The sequence below is a fragment of the Crocodylus siamensis genome, chromosome 3 (genome assembly GCF_052110815.1).
Source record: "Crocodylus siamensis isolate JL-2025a chromosome 3, ASM5211081v1, whole genome shotgun sequence".
Lineage (NCBI taxonomy): Eukaryota > Metazoa > Chordata > Crocodylia > Crocodylidae > Crocodylus > Crocodylus siamensis.
In genome coordinates, this window is record NC_143397.1 from 97,286,766 (window position 1) to 97,298,483 (window position 11,718).

Here is an 11,718-nt window from a genome sequence, read left to right on the forward strand (position 1 = left end):
AGTCAGTGGCAAAAAATCCACATTCACGTTACAGGTGCAGAGCCCAGTTTTGGAGGGTGCTGAACAATCTTGACCTCTCATCCAGTTCTTTGCAACTGGGGAAAACCCTCTGGAGGGAAGGAGCACAGAATTCTCCATTGTTTTTTAGCAGGAGTTGCTGGTACTCAGTGCTTCTTATGTGGGGCACAACATTTTGTTCCAGATTAAAGCCAGAAGACAGGAATTTTAGAGGGAGGATGATACCATGAAGACATCTCATCCTTATCTGCCTCCCACCCCTGCCTCATCCAGGGCCAGCTCTAAAAGCTTTCAAGTCAATAGAGCTATGGAAATGTACAGCAGCTGAGAACCTGCCCCCACGTCTCTTACTTAAAGAGCAATTATGATCATTATTATTATTCATTTTAGTCATTTAGATTGCAGCAGCACCCAGAGGAGATGTTAAGCTGTAATATAAAGGTGACCATATAAAAAATGGCACCAGGTCTGTTCCTGTAGGTCTACACAGACACAGCTGCTTATTTTCTGACACAAATTTGTTTTTATCTGCTGTTAGCAGTGTGGCAATGACCCAGATATGGGAGAGAGAACTGGATTCTTCTATTACAGTTTGTGCAACAGCAGCAGGTGTGAGGTCTCTTGTTCAGACTAGAGAACCTGTATTAGTGAAGCTGCTATATAACCTAGAGAGGGGACAGTAGCTATCTGACCCCCAAGTAGATTCATAGTGCTGGCCCTCACACTTCAGGGCAAGAAGCGATTGCTAACTAAGGGCGATTAGGAATAATTTTTCTACTTCCCCATGGCCTGCTATTTACATAATTGTGCTTCATGTGATTCTGAAGCAGGTCCTGTCAGGAATAGGTCAGGAGGAACAAATCAGCATGTAGTGCAGAGACATATTTGTGAAAGCTTAAATAAACCCTTTGTGCATTCAAGTAAATGTTACTGTTACATTCATGATAAGGATTTAAGACATAGAAGCCCAACAGCAGAAAGTGTTAGTGCGACTCCAGGGCTATCTTCTGAATAAGTAGTAGCAGCAAGCAGGCTATGGCATTTGTTAGGCATATTTGCCTTCTCCGTGAACCCCGTGAGGGTGGGAAGACCCAGGACAAAAATCTACCCTACAGAAACCAATAGGCCTGGTCTACACAGGTTTTGCACATGTATAGCGTGTTGGTTAGAGTTCATCTTTTCCTATGCACCGATACAATTCTAAGTACAGCTTCACTTACACTAGTATAAAAGGTCTCTTGCTGCAGGGAAAGAGTAAAACTGTGTCTGTACTGAGGTGGACCACTTTAAATCTGCCTCTAACTAAAGGGCTAGGGACAGAGGTTACACCTAAACTGGTTTAGGTGATCAGAAACTGGTTTAAACCTGTAACAGAACAGACATTCAGTGCACATAAACCAGTTTGAAAATGGCTGAAAATGGTTCGAGATAAGCCTGGTTGAATGTAGTATCAGACTTAACTGATTTGGATCAAGCTGTTTATGTAATGTCCATCCCAGTCCCCTTGCTGGTTTATGTTAAATCCGACTCCTCCAGCATCACAGCATGCTCTCTGTGCTGGGCTGGGCTCTCTGCTCCACAACAAAGCTGGCCCCTGCCCTCCGCTTCCTGGCTGCAGCTCCAGCAGAGACTGCAGGAGTCTGCCTGGCTTCCCCCTGCCCCTGCTCACCACTCCCTAAGCAAGGATTATTCCCCCATCCCCTCTACCTAACACAGACACCTCTCAGCATTAGCTGGCATGCCGCATGCTGGCTACGGTTCCTGCTGTGGCAGATGGCACAAAGGCAGAATCAATAGGCAGATGGTAATGCCCCTCTGTTGTTTTAATGGGTGATAAACACTGAGTTTGGGGTGATAAACACTGTGTTATCAATTTCCCACTGAGCTGGTCAGAAAGCTGGGGGGGTGCCCCTCCCTAATCAGAGCATCCTGCTGGGGCCTGGCCCTCAGCCCTATGGAAGGGAATGGGAGGCCTGCTCTAAACCCCCCCACCCCCCAGCTTCTAGCCTAAGCCACTCCAGGCATATGCCTGCATTTCTGGGATATCTGTGCAGTTACAAGCTGATTCAGCCTAGCCAGGTTAGACTAACCTGCAGAGATTGAATCAATTCAGGCTTTTTTAAGGTCTGTCCCTAGCTAAGCAGTTCAATGTTCTAATATTTAAGTATGGCCTATGGAACCATCCCCATGCTTTCTCAAAGACTGTGATTATTCTAGCCTTTGTACAAGGGGTGCAAGTTATGTCTGGTACCCACCACATCCAAAATTCCTCCCCAAAGGTGAAACCTGTCTTGGGCTCTAGAATATGAGACTGGGGTAAAGTGTTCTTGTGCTTTAGTGATGCAATCATATTGAAAAAAAGTGAGACCAGAAAGGTAGCTCTGGATAGTTGTCATCTCTGTGATGACTTAGATATGACAGATTTGTCTCCATGAAGACAGGAAGCCTCATGAACTAAGTCATTATCTCCAGTAGCCATGGAGTGTGACACTACAGTATAGGCAAACAAGAGAAGAGTTTAAGCATGAGAAGGAGAAGGAAGATAGAGAGGCAAGTCTGTCCAGTGGCTGAGCTCCCAGGAAAAGGAAACTGCACAGCAACAGAATCAGCTAGTTTCTCATTGTACTGCCTCAAAGTATTAAAGTGCATGCAATCACTAGGGCCGTGCAAAGCTTTGGATCCGGAGAAGCTTTGGATGCTTCTGTGTCCGAAGCAGCATGTTTGGATCAAAGTGCTGGCTTCATTATGCTTTCTGAAGTGGTTTGGAGTTTCCAAACCACTTCGGAAAAGCTTCGGAGCCACCTCAGAGATCCAGCCATAGAGAATAATGCGGTAATCAATGAAATATCTGTAGCTTTGTTGTTTTTTGTCTGGTCTGGATGAAACCTACAAGGGTGATAGCCTCTGCTGAAAGCATGAAGCCTGCCAAGTTTCAAGAAGATGGGTGCAGGGGTTCAGGGGGAACTGCACCCCAAATTCTTGAAAGCAAAACTCATGTCATGTGTACGTGTTAAGCCAGCGGGGTCAGGGGTGGTAGCCCCTGGTGAGGCCACAAAGCCTGCCAAGTTTCAAGAAGATAGGTGCAGGGGGTTGTGGGGGAGAACTACATCTCAGGATGCTGACAGGGAAAAAACTCGTGACATAGATGACCCAGTGTGTGTTAAAGGTGCAGCAGACTGAAAAACTGCAGAGGTGGTGGCCCCTGCTGAGACCACAAAGCCTGCAAGCTGTCAAGGATATAGGTTCAGGGGGAGTCTGGCTTCCTGGGCCCTGCACCTCTGGCTGCTGACAGGCAAAATTTGTGACATGGGTGACACTGTGCGTGATAAGGCGCAGCGGGGTGAAAGCTGCAGGCCTGCTAGCCCCTGCTGAGGCCATGAGGCCTGCCAGCTGTTGAAGAGATATGTGCAGGGGGGTTCTGGGGCCCTGTACCCGTAGCTGCTGATAGACAAAACTCATGACCTGGGTGCTTGTGCAACTGATTGCATCCGTCTTGGGGCAGCTGATTGTCTGTATCAATTATTTCCTCTCCTTAGTCTGTGGTTTTGTAGGTGTTAATCCATGCTCATTAAATTTGTTATGTAGTAGCTAGGTGCTGTGTATTGATCTGGTCCCTGAGTGAATCTTGATTGATTGGTAACTAGTAACACAGTAGCTTAGCAGCCTACAGTAGTTCACCTCCCATGCCCCGCCATGTCAGTTGCACAAGCATCCATGTCATGAGTTTTGCCTGGTCAGCAGCTAGGGGTGCAGGGCCCCAGAACCCCTGCACCTATCTCCTTGACAGCTGGCAGGCTTCATGGCCGCAGCAGGGGTTAGCAGGCCTGCAGCTTTCATCCTGCTGTGCCTTAACACACACAGTGTCACTAATGTCACGAGTTTTGCTTGTCCGCAGCTTGAGGTACAGTTTCCCCCAAACCCTTGCACCTATCTCCTTGAAACTTGGCAGGCTTTGCGGCCTCAGCAGGGGCTACCATCCCTGCAGTTTTGACCCCACTGTGGCTTAACACATACATGTGATATGAGTTTTGCTTTCAAGAGTTTGGGGTGCAGTTCCCCCCAAGCCCCTATACCGATCTTGAAACTTGGCAGATTTTATGCTATCAGCAGAGGCTACCACTCCTGCAAGTTTCATCCAAATCAAACAAAAAACAAAGTTATAGATATTTCATTGATTTCCCATTTATACCCTATAGCTGGATCTCCAAGGCAGCTCTGAAGCTTCGGAGCCACTTCAGCCAGATTGAAGCGGGAACCCAGTCCAAAGCACCGGATTGGATCGCTGGCATCCAAAGCGGCCAGATTCAAAGCCAGATTGAATAGCTACCTACTTGCACAGGCCTAGTGATTACCACCTCATCCTTATCCTGTCAGAGGAGGTTGCAAGAAATGGAGCCTGAGAGAAGGTGTACCATGCCCATGTCAGCACAGGGTGAGGACACATGCCACGCAAACCTCAGTTCTGTAATCTGAATGAGAAAGAAAGATGGACAGGACCCAGGGGTTACTGACACTCAGACAGAAGGTGTACAAGGAGGTGGCAGCAGAATTGATTATATCCCACAGACTGATGTTGTTTCTCAGCAAGGCTCAGTTCCACACCAGTTGCTACTATTTCCATGACTACACTCCAGCACTCTGACATGCTAGATATAAATGGGCAAGAGTTTCAAGCAGCCATTTACTACTCAAGGTGGCCATACAAAACCCCAGAAGGCCACCCTAAATTATAATATAGCAATTACATTAATCTTGGCAGTGGACACCCCTGCAATGAGTGACTACCAGATAGGCGTCTCAGTTCATGCAGCACCAAGCATTAAATCCCTGGAAATTCCAGGCCCACCCCTCTGGAACAATACTACTCCTCCCCGCCACATACACACATCCTTAGGTAGATTAGAAAGCGGCAAGGGACTGAGTTGGTGACTATTACTTATGGACTCACATGGGTCTCAAAAGGGGACGAGGTAACCTCCAGAATATATCTTTGAAACACGTTTTTCAACGTGCCTTTGTTTTGTGAATTTTGGCTGTTTTATAAACTTATTATATTCTACTGCAAGCCATCCCAAGCCTTTGTTGGGAAGAGCAACATATAAATCAAATGCATGGCATCCAGAACTCGCTAATATTGCTCTCCCCCATAAAGTGATCTGAAAAGTGTCTTTATTCCCTCTTAACAGTCTTCAGACAAGCAAGAATGGCTCATAATGCCTACAGAGGTTCCTGTGGGTGGTTAGATGAGCAGAACTGTATACAGGGATAAAGATAACTGCCCTAATACAGGTGTCCCCTGGAGGAAGTTATGGGTAGACAAGACTACAGAACATCTCTCATGACTTTTCAGCTTTAGAATCACCTTTGGCTCCTTTTATATTTGTAGGCTCCAAAACAGCATTTCAGGGATGCAAGAACATGCACAAAGTTTCTCCCCATCTTTCATACAGCAATAGTCACCGTGTACAACAGTTACAAGACGAACTCATTAAACTACTGCAACACCTACCCTCAAAATGTGCTTTTTAAAAAATTACATTAAAGTGACAGTTCAAAGTACTTCCTCTCCAGAGTTTTACATCTTATGGTTTTATGTCTTATTTATGATATTCTCTCCATTATAGGTTGAGCTTCCTTTAAAAACTGAAGTAAAAAAGCTGCAAGAGTTGAGCGTGAAGTGAATATATTGAAGAACCAAACTAAGTTGTAAAAGCAAGTAGGTTTCTAAAATTATGCAAACACAGGAGACCAGGGAAGGGAAGTCTCCTCAGTGATGTGATCAAAAAACACATCGGAGAGCAAATGTGTCAAACTGTATGAAGTAACTGAAGCATTTAACTGAAATGAACATATAAAGACCTAGAAAGACTAATCTAGACAAGTAAAAACAAACATAATGATTGCTAACTAATTGCGTTATTTATGTTTATCGCAGGATTACTTTATCAATTTGGCTTTCTAAAGACTTCTGATCTACAATGCATTTATCCTCCACTGTTGCTTTTAATCATATCATTTTGGAAGTCTGATTGCAGCTTTTTAGAACTTTTGCTTAGTGTGGCATGATAATTACCAGACACTGCAGAACTCAGGGAGAATTTCCAAACTCAGATATATATTAGAGGAGGGAGTGAACTTTGAGAGAAAAAACTGCTTCAATTATTTAAAAAGGCAAGAGATTTAAGGCAACAACTCCTCTTCCGTTCCTCCCCATTTCCCCCCTAGAATATAAAAGGCAACAGAGCAGGGGAAGGGATGGTGAAAAAAACCACACACCATGCACCTCTCTCCTTACAATTTATACTGTATAAGCGTATGTGGTCCACTGTGGTATACACACACACAAACACACTATTTTAATTCAGTGCTTTGAATTCTGCTTAGTTATTAAGAAAAACCACCTTTCACATAGCCCAATTATTAGAAATTCATGAGCCAGTGACACATTGATTGATTAGCAGTCCTTAGAGTCCTTCTCCTCCCTGCCACTAATAAGATCTGATTGATGGTTATTTTTGAAGTTGTTTACTACAAGAGAGACAAGAACTTGATAGACGTAACAGAACTATCGAGAAGAGTTTGAGAGCTTAATGGAGAAAAAGTATTTAAAGAAGGACCTCAGGAGGAAGAAGCAGGATTCTTAATCAAAGTTTTCAAATGGAGATTCAAACATGAGAATGAAAGCTGATACGGTATGGGAATTAGTATATACGCAGAGGGAGAACCAGCCTGAGATGGAACCAATGACTACATGCAGCCATTTTCCCCAATGGAAAACAAAAGTGTGTTCAAGCTTTCTCTCTTGGAGCATAAAAATAGGAGAAAAATAACCCGAGAATCGCTAGGGTTAAATCATTCCCAGGAGTTTCTCTTGAGCGTCTAAATGTCTGCACACATTTCTCCTGGCTTAGCTACCCCCGGACGCACTTCAACAGGAGAAAATCTCCTGTGCTTCCCCAAGACCAAGGTCATCCCAGTCTAGTGGGGAACAGCTGCCCTCTTCCTAAGTCACCCCAGTCTGGAGAAGGCATTGAGGGCAGCTGTAGCCCACATCCTATCTACAGGAGAGGAGCGGAGGAACAGACCAGTTGTCAGAAGCAAACAAGGACTTTCCCCCCCATTCAGCTGAGCCAGAGGGGCCAGGAGCCTGTCATGCAGAGGCTTTCCCCAAGCCCAGCTCCTGGCTTCCCCCAGATTCCCCTTGCCACCCAGCTAACAGTGTGGAGTAAGGGGAAGGCAGACTTGTGTTAGAGCAGTGAGGCTCAGGAACCTTGCCACCATTGCAAAATGCCCTCACCTTTCCCCATCCTGTTCTGGGTTAGCCCAGAGCAGTGCAGCAGGAGGCAGGCTGCTGTGACCCTGCAGCAAGGCTCCTAGGATCAATTTGGAGGAGTGCAAAGTGTGGGGACTATTCTCGTGTGGGGGGGGGGGTTGGAACTTCCCAGTTCTCCAAGAGAATGTCTCCCTATCCCACTAATCAGCTGAAAACTTGTGGCAAGTTTTGAGTATTAGCCTTGATCTTCAACACTTGCTGGGCAAATACCTCATCTCCCTACATTGTTACCATCGAGCTAACCCTATTTTCACCTTGCACCACTGCAGCTACCCACTAATGTGATATTTCAAATGACATGTTATGCATTCTGGTCAGACATCCCATGCTACATTGCTCCATGTTGTAGTGTATCCCTTCTTAGATTTTTTTTTTTTTGACCTGCATGTTGGAGATATGGACCAGAAGGCATTGGAATTCTAGGGTTTGTGGTTCAAGTGCATCATTCCAGTCCTCCTCCTTGTTTCTGTGAGAACACTATTTCCAGGGCATGCTTCTGAGCAGATGAATGAGCTAAGGGGATGGTGCTGACTGGAAAGGATACAGTGCGGAGGCAGAAGCCATGTTAAAAGGGGCAAGAGTCTCTCTGCCTTATCTTGGGAGGCAAAGGGCATCTAGGGGGAGGAGAGGTGAATGTTAACCCCAGTAGCCTAGAAATGCTGAAATGTGAACTGCCAGAGGCTCAGCTGTTATCTGATGAGATGGCTGAGTAGACAGCACACCTGTGGCTGCAGCTAGATAGTGAATGCTAAAGTCACAAGCAGGCTGAGGCTGTGGTAGCCTCTTTAAGGCAGCAGGTGGCAACAGGAAATAAGAGTAAGAATAAAGAGTGGAAACATCTGTTGGCCATGGAGGCAGAAAGAAAGTTTTAGCAGCCAATAATGGCAGAAGCAGAAAGGGACAAGAGAGAAGCAAAGCTGTAGGTCCTCCAGAAGATGGCCAAGATGGGGAAGGTGGTTGATGACCAGGGCTGCTTAGAGATAGTGGAGGAAGCCAAGAAGCAGTTGCAGAGAGATATGGAAGCTCTGAGCCAACATATTGAGAAGATGACAATAGCTTATGATAAAGTTAAAAAAACAAAGACTTGTCTATAGCAGGAGTTGGAGGACTTGGGGGCTGACCTAGATTGCCAGCACCAGATTAGCTCCAGTTCTAGAAAAGACAGGTAGAGTTTGCTCAGATGCTGACAGAAGAGAAATGTTCAAGATTTCTGCCTGATGTGTGGATGAGCAAGACTGTGCAGGGGCCAAAGTTAGAGAGAAAGAGGTGGTGGCAATTGCTCTGCCTTCTACTCCAAGGCTCAAGCAGAACTGGAACAATGCAATGTGGAGCTCCACATCAGAATGGAGGAAATGAAGGTCCAGTGGGAGGACAGCAAGGGAAGCAACTGATGGGAGCCTCTACTGAGGGTGCACAGCACAGACAGAGAACATCTGAAGGAAAGTGGTGTGCTGCTGCTGAAGTGAGAGAGGTACTAAGGCCACTATTTTTAGAATGCCTCAAATTCAAGTGGGGAGAGCTAGTGGCAATGCATCCAGCTGAAGCTGAAGGTCTGTCCAAGAAGCTGAGCCAACTCAATGCCCAATAGGAGGCCTTCCAGGAAGGGCTGGGAGAGCTAGCAAAGACTGAGTGGCACCTCTGCAAACAAAAGGAGGCAGATGAAGGCCTGAGGAGGGGTCCCAGAAAGAAACAGAAGGTCCTGTATGGCAGGACCCAACAGACCTGAGCCAGAACTGACACCAGAGAAGATGAGGCCGCTAGTGGGCTTGTCATCCAAGCCATGGCAGGGGCAGAGAAGCTCTAGAGATGACTGAAAAGGGGCTGAGGGAAGGAGCTAAAGACACTGGATCTGGAAGTGCAGAGAGATCCAGAAATCCAGCCCATGAGAGAGACAATGGAACGCAGCCAGAGACTGGCAGGGCCAGGGGAGTCCATAAGTCTCAACTGGCCTAGGAGCAGGGCCAGGATCTAAGGCAGGGGTGGACAAAATGGTGAATCCAGCCAGTGGCCAGACTCCATTTCCCAGTAAGCCCTGTGCACATTGGGGTTGGATGGGGACTATGGTCCAGAGCTGGGGCAGAGCCATAATCTGCTGCCTGCATGCCCCTACCTAAGGCATGAGGGCAGCAGATCACAGCTCTGCCCCAGCTCTGGATCACGCTGTCACTGCTGCAAGATCCCAGCTCCAGAGCAGCTCCTTGCCAGCACTGTGGGGGGGCTGGTCCCCATGGAAACCCTAGCCCCACTGTCAGGGTCTCACCACTGCTGGGGTCTCCAAGGAAACTGGCTGCAGCAGTGCAGGTAGGGGCTGTTGGGAAATGCGGTCTTTTACAGGTGTCTTCTGGCCTGCAGATCAGACTTCCGCCCGCCCCCCACCCCAGCCTAAAGGGAAGGACCAAAGGCCAGCAGGGCCAGAGCCAGAGACCAAGGGGGGCAAAGAGTCATAGACCAGATGGGCAGGTGGAAATACAAGGGAGCAATGTGAGGGTACCCAAGGGGCGCACAGAAATGGGAGCAGCCTTGCCCTGAACAAGAGAGCCATAGGGGGACTGAGGCCATCCAAACTGGGCTAGAATCAAAGATAGGGCCTGAAGCAGTTGTGCTAAGACTAGAACTAGAGGAAGAGAGAGTGGAGCTGATAGAATTAGAGACAGAGAGCAGCTTTGCCCTGGACAAGGAGCAGCACAGGAAAAGCTGCAGGCCAGTAGCCATTCAAGCATAGGCCAATCCAGATGAATGCAGCCAGGACCTGTAGCTCCAAAACTTGGAGTTCAGGTCTATCCTTCTCCAGAGGAGGGAGAATAGAAATTGGAGGGGAGGGTTTATTACAGCATCAAGAAGCCTGGTGGCAGTCTGCAGACTTGCAAGGGTTAGAGCCCAGCTGGTGGCTGTAAGGGGCAATTGCAGGCTGCCTAAGCAATGGAGCCAGCTGCCTTTAAATAATTAGCTAGCAGAAAGCTAAAATTCTCCCAGGAAAGTGAGATGGAGGCCCTCTGGGAGGGGAAAGAGCCAGAGGGGTGCAAGAGCTTGCTTGACTGCTACAGAGAGGAAGCTAGCACAGATCAAAAGCAAAGAGCTACCTGGGAGGCTGAGAGCTGAGCAACTGAAGTTAGGAGCTGAGAGAGAAAGAGAGCTGGCAGGTCAGCACAGCAGTGCTCAATGCCCCTGCCTGGAGTACCTCTCTCCTGGGAGTTAGCCAGAGGCTGAGCACATGCATCAGGCTGTGCATATAGTTAAAGTAAACTGGGTGGTCCAACCATGTGTGTGTAGTTTGAACTGGGTGAAGTGCTTATGCAGGTTGACTCCTGCCAAGAGGGAATATGGACAATAAACAGAGGCTAGGAGCCTGTAAAAGGACACTGAAGGACTGTGAATGAGCTAGTTAATCCAAACCTGCTACATAGCTAAAATGAAAATTATATAAAATTCCTTCCTGTTGCATTATACTATTTGATAAGATACTGCTTTGCAATGATTACTGTTTCACCTTGAGTCTCTACATGAAATTCGGGTGGATCATTTGGGGGGCATTTAGAATGACCTCTGCATCAGAGCATACTGCTCAATAAGATGCTGCATCACGCACCTATAAGTCCAGGGGCGGGCAATTATTTTGGGCAGAGGGCTGCTTAACTGAGTTTTGGCAAGCCATCAAGGGCTGCATGACAGGCAGCCCAGGGCAGATAAAAAAAAAATTTAGAAAATTAATATTTAGGGGCCCTACGGGCCAGATAGAATGGCCTGGTGGGCTGCATCCCGCCCCTGGGCCTCATTTTGTCCACCCCTGCCCAACTGTGTCCCAACTGGGGATGGGATTAGTGGAATCTACCAAAAACAATGGCTGAGCATCGGAGTCTCTTCTAATGAAATGATCCAGCCTAGCATAGTAGTGGTAAGTACTCCTTCATGTTCATTTCTTTCTTACTGCAATTCAAGCCAGTGCTACAGCTATATCACCATTTCTTCATTATTTTATTTTTTCTCCCCAGAGAAGATTTTGTGAATTTTAACACCAAAATATGGAGCTATACATGGAGTGCACACATCTTTCCTGAGAGGGCAGTGGAGGCCAGGATACTAACATGGAGCAAAATAGCAGCATGAGGTATTACTGTAATATGTAAGGGCATGACACCCCAAGAGCTTAAATAACAAAGATTAATGAGTGACTCCACGCTAGCATTTAAAATGAAGTGGAGCTGTAGAGAGTTGGTAGTAGAGAAGTAGAAGACACACAGCTGAATAGACAGGAACCTTGATGATCAAAGCAGTGAAGGATATTAGGACTTGGCACAAATACAATAATTGTTTTGGGACAAGGATGCATCCATACCTCCTTTCTTCAGGTAAGCTCCTCCCATATCTCA